General features: G+C 39.3%; 1 pseudogene; it reads left to right on the forward strand.

The window, feature by feature from the left end:
• The first annotated feature begins 374 nt into the window (after positions 1–374).
• Positions 375–5,949, forward strand: LOC133052621 (protein shisa-2 homolog; annotated as a pseudogene).
• The last annotated feature ends 2,979 nt before the right edge of the window (positions 5,950–8,928 follow it).

An 8,928-nucleotide genomic window follows, 5' to 3' on the forward strand; every position in this document is an offset into this window, starting at 1 on the left:
GAGAGAAGGAAAATTGTATAGACCAGAAACTCTAAAGAAAGAGCATTGCAGAAAGAATATGAGAAGGTAAAATAAAACCTTTTATTTTCCTTAACAATTGATCTAACAGAAAATAGTTTGCTCAAAATTAAAAACAACAATGTATTTGATTCTGTATTCTTATGTATAAGCAAAATGAATGACAGCAATGATAAATTTGGAAAGAAGGAATTAGGAATATTTTGTATATGGTACTTACACTATGGATTAGTTATAAATGTATATTGCATACTCTAGGGCAACCTCTAAAAAAGTTTAAAAAAAAGTATAACTGATAAACTAAGAAAAGATGGAAAATAAAATAATAAAATGCTCAATTACACTAAGTCTCCTACATGCGAACCTTCAAATTGCAAACTTTCAAAGATGTGAATGTGCATTCCATTAACGTCAGGTATAAGTGAAATTGCAGCTTGCACTCCATCTCCTATTGCTGATGCTCCTTTCAGCTCTACCCTTTCCCTTCCCTCCCTCCTCCAGCCAATAACTCTTCTTGCCTGTTCAGTGGATGCCAGCTGTTGTGCTGTATTACTGTACTTTTCAAGGGGCTGTACTGTAAGATTAAACATCTTTTCTTTACTTTTTATGTTTGTGTTTGTTTTTTTTTAATGTATTAGTTGTGTGAAAAGTACTATAAACCTATTACAGTACAGTACTATGTTGCTGATTGTGTTAGTTGGGTACCTAAGCTAACTTTGTTCAGCTTATGAACAAATTGGACTTAACAAATTCACTCTTGGAATGGAACTCATTTGTATATAGGGGACTTGGTATAAAACTACAAAAGGTTCAGCAATTCCACTTTTGGGTATATATCCAAAGGAACTGAAATCATGATTTTGAAGAGATATCTACAGTGCCATGATCACTGCAATATTATTCCCAGTAGTGGAGGCATGGAAGCAATCTAATTGTCCATCAACTGATGAATGGATAGAGAAGATGTGCTATATACATACAATGGAATATTATTCAGCCTGAAAAAGGAAATTCTGCCGTTTGTGATAACATATATAAATCTGGAGGACATTGTGCATAGAGGAATAAACCAGACACAGGACAAATATTACATGACCCCATTTATGTGAGGAATCTAAAACAAACTCATCAACAGAGGAATGGATAAAGAGGATGTGCTACATATATACAATAGAGTATTACTCAGTCGTAAAAAAGAACAAACCAGTGCCATTTGCAGCAACATGAATGGTCTTAGAGATTGTCATACTCAGTGAAGTAAGTCAGAAAGACAAATATCATATGATATCACTTATATGTTGTTCAGTTGCTAAGTCATGTCTGACTCCGCAACCCCGTGGACTGCAGCACACCAGGCTTCCCTGTCCTTCACTATCTCCTGGAGTTTGCTCAAATTCATGTCCATTGAGTTGGTGATGCTATCTAACCATCTCATCCTCTGCCACCACCTTCTCATTTTGCTTATGTAATAAATCTAAAAAAAAAGTATAAATGAACTTATTTACAAAACAGAAGTAGAGTAATGAATGTAGAAAACAAATTAATGGTTACTTCTTAATATGCTGTCAAGGTTTGTCGTAGCTTTCCTTCCAAGGAGCAAGTGTCTTTTAGTTTCATGGCTGCAGTTACTGTTTGCAGTAATTTTGGAGCCCAAGAAAATAAAATCTGTCATTGCTTCCACTTTTTCCCCATCTATTTGCCATGAAGTGATGGGACCAGATGCCATGATCTTAGGCTTTTGAATGTTGAATTTTAAGCTAGCTTTTCCACTCTCCTCTTTCACTCTCGTCAAGAGGCTCTTTAGTTCCTTTTCACTTTCTGCCATAAGGGTGGTATCAGCTGCATATCTGAGGTTGTTGCTATTTCTCCCAGCAATCTTGATTCTAGCTTGTGATTCATCCAGCTCTTTATTGTATATATGCCTAACAACAGAGTGCCAAAATACATGGGACAAAAACTGATAGAACTGCAAGGAGAAATAGATTAATTTCACTATTTTATTTTATTATTTTTAAAACATTTATTTCTTTATTTGCCTGCATCATGTCTTAGTTGTGGTGCATGAGATCTTGGTTGCTGCATGTGGGATCTTTCATTGCAGAGCATGGGCTCTTTGTTGTGGTATGCAACTCGATAGTTGTAGTGTTCAGGTTTAGTTGCCCAGTGGCATGTGGGATCTTAGTTCCTTGACCAGGGATCAAACTCATGTGTCCTGCATTGGAACGTGGATCCTTAGCCACTGGGCCACCAGGGAAGTTCTGAGAATCCACTCTTGGAAACTTCAGTGTAACTCTTTTAGGAATGGACAGATTCAGCAGGCAAAAAATAGTGAGGACATAATTGAACTCAACAGCACCATCAGTCAATTGGATATAATTGACATCTATTGAGTACTTTACCCAGCAAGAACAGATAACATATTCTTCTCAAGCTCACATAGAATATTACCAAAATTAACTGTTAATACATTTTGGGCCATAAAACATACTTTAACCAATTTAAAAGAATAGATATTATATAATGTTTATTCTCATATAACCACAATGGAATTAAAATAGAAATCAATAACAGAGAGCTGGAAAATCTCCCAAATACTTGGAGATTAAATAATACACTTCTAAGTAACACAGACAGACCTCAAGAGAAAAAACATTTCGAACTAAACAAAAAGGAAAATACAACCTATCAAAATTTGAGGGGTTCTGTGAAAACAGTGGTTAGAGGGAAATTTATAGCATTGAACGCATGTATTAGAAAAGAAGAAAGATTTAAAATCAATAATCTAAGTTTCCATTTTAGGAAACTAGAAGAAAAAAGCAAATAAAATTCAATGTAAGCAAAAGAAAAGAAATAAAAATTAGAGCAGCTACCTGTGGCTGATTCATGTTGATGTATGGTAGAAATCAGCACAATATTGTAAAGTACTTATCTTCCAATAAAAAATAAATAAAATAAAAACAAAAAATTAGAGCAGAAATCAATGAAATTGAAAACAAGATATCAATGGAAACAACAGTTAGTTCTTTGGAAAGAGCAATAAATTGATAAACATTAGGCAGGCTAAGTAAAATAGAAGACACAAATTATTAATATAAGGAATGAAAGAAGGGACATCACCACAGATCTTATGGACATTAAATGCATAATAAAAGAATATTGTTAACAACTAGATGCCCACAAGGGCTTCCTTGCTGGCTCTGTGGTAAAGAATCTGCCTGCCAATACAGGAGATGCAGGTTTGATACCTGGGTCGGGAAGATCCCCTGGAGAAGGAAATGGCAACCCATTCCAGTATTCTTGCCTGGGAAATCCCATGGACAGGGCAGCCTGGAGGGCTACAACCCATGGGGTCACAGAGACATGACTAAACAACAATGACAGATACCCACAAATTTGGTAACCCAGATGGGTTTACTGGTGATTTCTATTTAACATTTAAGGAAGTAATTATACCAATTCTCTACAATCTCTTTCAGAAGATAGAAGCAGAAGAAATGCTTGTTAACTCATTTCGTGAGACCAGTATTACCATTAATACTAACATCGGAGAAGACATTACAAGAAAAGAAAACTACAAATCAATAATTCTTAAGAACATACATTTAAAAATCCACAGCAAAATATTAGCAAACTGAATAAAAAGTATAAAAAAAGAATTATATATCATAGCCAGTTGGAATTTATCCCAGGTATCTAAGGCTGGTTCAACATTCAGAAATCAATTTATGTAATTCACAAAGCAACAGACCAAAGAAGAAAAATCACATGATTATATCAATAGATGTGTAAAAAGTACTTGGCAAAATCCAACGCTCATTCATGACTCTTAGTAAACCAGAAATAGAAGAGAATTTCCTCAACTTGATAAAGAACTTCTGCAAAAACCCTGCAGCTAACATCATACTTGGTGGTGAGAAACTCAAAGCTTTTCTGCAATGATAAGGAACAAGGCAAGGATGTTGCCTCTTATCACTGCTTTTCAACATCATACTGGAAGTTCTAGCTAATTCAATAAGACAAGAAAAGGAAAAAAAAAAAAAAAAGAAAAGGAAATAAGAGGTATATAAATTGAGAAGCATGAAATCAAAGCTGTCTTTGTTTGCAGATGACATGATTGTCTATATAGAAATTCTGAAAGAATTGACCAAAAAACCTCTTCTGGAACTAATAAACAAAGATTGAAGGATAAAGTTAATATACAAAGTCAATTTCTTTCCTGTATGCTAGAAAAGAACAAGTGAAATTTGAAATAAAAAACACACTACTATTTCCATAAGCACCCTCCAAAATTGAAAACTTTAGGTAAACATCTATAAATGGTGCCAGAGGTCCCTGTTGAGCTATCTAAGACTTTCTATAAGTCACACCGATGTACAAGATCCCTATGATGTACTTGTGCAAGATCTATATATAAAGAAAACTACAAAGCTCTGATGTAGGATATTAAAGAAGAGCTAAATAAATTGAGAGATATTCCATGTCCATGGATAGGAAGACTCAATATTGTCATGATGTCAGTTCTTCACAACGTCATCTGTAGATTCAATGTATCAATAGTAATCCCAGTCAAAATCCCAGAAAGTTATTTTGTGGATATTGACAAACTGATTTTAAAATTTATATGGAGAGGCAAAAGATCCAGAACAACCAATTCAATATTGAAGGGGAAGAACAAAATCAGAGGACTGACACTACACAACTTCAAGACATATAAATTACATTATATATGATTATTATTATCATAATCAAGATTGTATTGTGGTGTATTGGTGAAAGGATAGTTAAATAGATCAATGGAACAGAAGAGAGAGCCTAGAACTAGATGCACATAAAATATATTCAACTGATTTTTAACAAAGGAGCAAAGGCAATACAATGGAGCAAATATACTCTTTTCGACAAATGGTGCTGGAACAACAGGACATCCACAGGGCAAAAATATATATATATATGAATCTAGATATAAACCTTATACCTTTCACAAAATTAAAATGTATTAAGCTTAAGTGTAAAATACAGAACTATAAAACTTCTAGACTGGAAGATGTGATTAGAAGTATGCATAGGGGACCACGGGAACCCAGAGGAGGTGTCCTCAAATGTTGTTTATGGAAGAACAGATTAGGGAGGGCTTTCTGAAATGAGGTGATGCCTCAGATGAGATTTGACAGTTTACTAGGTGAGAAGGTTAAAGAAGGACATTCCAGGAAGAGGTGATGGTTTGAGTAAAGGCCTGATGGTGCCCAAATCCTGTTGTATCAAACTACACTGCCATTTAACACTCTAGCACCAACGCGTGCCTGGACCAGGACGGCTGTGAAAATGACCGCCAACAGGGCACGGGTGAGCCTGCCTGTGTGGACAAAGATGGCCCCGGTGGCTCGGCAGTCCCCATCTCTGTGCACTTCCTCATTGTCGGGTTGGTGTTTGTTGCCTTCATCATCTTGGGTCCCTTGTAGCCGCCTGCTGCTGCAGATGCCCCCGGCCCAAGCAGAAGCCTCAGCAGAGCCAGCCCCCAGAGGACCCCGCCTGATGGAGACCATCCTCATGATCCTAAGTGCCAGCACCTCCCGGGGCTCCTCCTCCCACCAGTCCAGCACAGGCACCAGCTCCAGCTCCAGCATCAACTTGGGGGATCGGGTGCCCCTGACCAGGTCCCAGACCAACTGTTTCTTGCCTGAGGTCACCATGAACAATGTGTATGTGGACATGCCCACTAAATTCTCTGTGCTCAGCTGCCAGCAGGCCACCCAGATCATGCCCCATCAGGGTCAGTACCTGCATCCCCCTTTCATGGGGTATGCTGCAGCCAGACTCAGCACCCATGACCCCAGTGCCTCCATTCCTGGACTGGCTGCAGACAGGCAGATTCAGGCTCCCTTCCCTCACACTAACAGCAAACAGAGAACGTACACAACAGTGACCTTGTAATGCAGAGTGTGACTGGGGGCCTAGACCAGACAGAGTCGAGTGAGAACTGTGGGCTTGGGAAGGATTCTAGGTTGGAAGTCCATGCCTGTCAGTGGTGTTCATGGCATGGTTCTGTTGGATGGCTTCATTTGCCCCCAAACTGCATGAAAACATCTTTCTCCAAATGAGTGTTTCTAGATATGTTTCGGCTTCCCTGGTAGCTCAGCTGGTAAAGAATCTGCCTGCAATGCAGGAGACCCCAGTTTGATTCCTGAGTCGGGAAGATCCCCTGGAGAAGGGATAGGCTACCCACTCCAGTATTCCTGGGCTTCTCTGGTGGCTCAACTGGTAAAGAATCTGCCTGCAATGAGGGAGACCTAGGTTTGCTCCCTGGGTTGGGAAGATCTCCTGGAGGAGGGCATGGCAATCCACTACAGTATTCCTGCCGGGGGAATCCCATGGACGGAGGAGCCTGGTGGGCTACAATCCACAGGGTCACAAAGAGTCAGACATGACTGAGTGAGTAAGCACAGCAACACTTTCTATAAACCACAAATATCCTCAGCAAGCTGTTCTCTTCTCCTTCACCAACATTTCATTCCGCCTCTACTCTAGCAAACCCATTCCTTTCCTGTCCATACATAGGGAAAGTTATTTCTGTCTTTTGTCTCTTGACCTAGGCATTCTCTCTAATCAGAACATCTTATTTTTTTAACCTCTCTATACAATTTCTTCTCTTTAACCATCTTTATAACATTCAATTCAGTCACTCTGTCATGTCTGACTCTGCGACCCCATGGACTGCAGCACACCAGGCCTCCCTGTCCATCACCAACTTCGGGAGTCCACCCAAGCCCATGTCCATTGTGTCAGTGATGCCATCCAACCATCTCATCCTCTGTCGTCCCCTTCTCCTCCTGCCTTCAGTCTTTCCTAGCATCAGGGTCTTTTCAAATGAGTAAGCTCTTCGCATCAGGTGGCCAAAGTATTGGAGTTTCAGCTTCAGCATCAGTCCTTCCAATGAACACCCAGGACTGATCTCCTTTAGGATGGACTGGTTGGATCTCCTTGCAGTCCAAGGGACTCTCAAGAGTCTTCTCCAACACCACAGTTCAAAAGCATCAATTCTTTAGTGCTCAGCTTTCTTTATAGTCCAACTCTCACATCCATACATGACCACTGGAAAAACCATAGCCTAGACTAGACGGACCTTTGTTGGCAAGGTAATGTATTCTGCTTTTTATTTATTTATTTTTTGTATCTGCTTTTTAATATGCTGTCTAGGCTGGTCATAACTTTCCTTCCAAGGAGTAAGCGTCTTTTAATTTCATGGCTGCAATCACCATGTGCAGCAATCTTGGAGCCCAGAAAAATAAAGTCAGCCACTGTTTCCACTGCTTCCCCATCTATTTGCCATGAAGTGATGGGATCGGATGCCATGATCTTAGTTTTCTGAATGTTGAGCTTTAAGCCAACTTTTTCACTCTCCTCTTTCACTTTCATCAACAGGCTCTTTAGTTCTTCTTACTTTCTGCCGTAAGAGTGGTGTCATCTGCATATATGAGGTTATTGATATTTCTCCCGGCAATCTTGATTCCAGCTTGTGCTTCCTCCAGCCCAGCATTTCTCATGATGTACTCTGCATATAAGTTAAATAAGCAGTTTATGGTTCACGTATTGCTGAAACCTGGCTTGGAGAATTTTGAGCATTACTTTGCTAGTGTGTGAGATGAGTACAATTGTGCAGTAGTTTGAGCATTCTTTGGCATTGCCTTTCTTAGGGATTGGAATGAAACTGACCTTTTTCAGTCATGTGGCCACTGCTGAGTTTTCCAAATTTGCTGGCAGATTGAGTGTAGCACTTTCACAGCATCATCTTTTAGGATTTGAGACAGCTCAACTGGAATTCCATCACCTCTACTAGCTTTGTTCGTAGTGATGCTTTCTAAGGCCCACCTGACTTCACATTCCAGGATGTCTGGCTCTAGGTGAGTGATCACACCATCATGATTATCTGGGTCATGAAGATCTTTTTTGTACAGTTCTGTGTATTCTTGCCACCTCTTCTTAATATCTTCTGCTTCTGTTAGGTCCATACCATTTCTGTCCTTTATTGTGCCCATCTTTTTGTGAAATGTTCCCTTGGTATCTCTAATTTTCTTGAAGAGATCTCTAGTCTTTCCCATTCTATTGTTTTCCTCTATTTCTTTGCACTGATCACTGAGGAAGACTTTCTTATCTCTCCTTGCTATTCTTTGGAACTCTGCATTCAAATGGGTATATCTTTCCTTTTCTCCTTTGCTTCTGGCTTCTCTTCTTTTCACAGCTACTTGTAAGGCCCCCTCAGACAGCCATTTTGCTTTTTTTTCCATTTCTCTTTCTTGGAAATGGTCTTGCTCCCTGTTTCCTGTACAGTGTCATGAACCTCTGTCCATAGTTCATCAGGCACTCTGTCTATCAGATCTAGTCCCTTAAATCTATTTCTCACTTCCACTGTATAATTATAAGGGATTTGATTTAGGTCATACCTGAATTGTCTAGTGGTTTTCCCTACTTTCTTCAATTTAAGTCTGAATTTGGCAATAAGGAGTTCATGATCTGAGCCACAGTCAGCTCCTGGTCTTGTTTTTGCTGACTGCATAGAGCTTCTCCATCTTTGGCTGCAAAGAATATAATCAATCTGATTTTGGTGTTGGCCATCTGGTGATGTCCATGTGTAGAGTCTTCTCTTGTGTTGTTGGAAGAGGGTATTTGCTATGACCAGTGTGTTCTCTTGGCAGAACTCTCTTAGTCTTTGCCCTGCTTCATTCTGTACTCCAAGACCAAATTTACCTGTTACTCCAGGTGTTTCTTGACTTCCTACTTTTGCAATCCAGTCCTCTTTAATGAAAAAGACATCTTTTTGGGTGTTAGTTCTAAAAGGTCTTGTAGGTCTTCATAGAACTGTTCAACTAAGGCTTCTTCAGCATTACTGGTTGGGGCATAGACTTGAATTACCTT

Source organism: Dama dama, chromosome X (genome assembly GCF_033118175.1).
Source record: "Dama dama isolate Ldn47 chromosome X, ASM3311817v1, whole genome shotgun sequence".
Classification (NCBI taxonomy): Eukaryota; Metazoa; Chordata; class Mammalia; order Artiodactyla; family Cervidae; genus Dama; species Dama dama.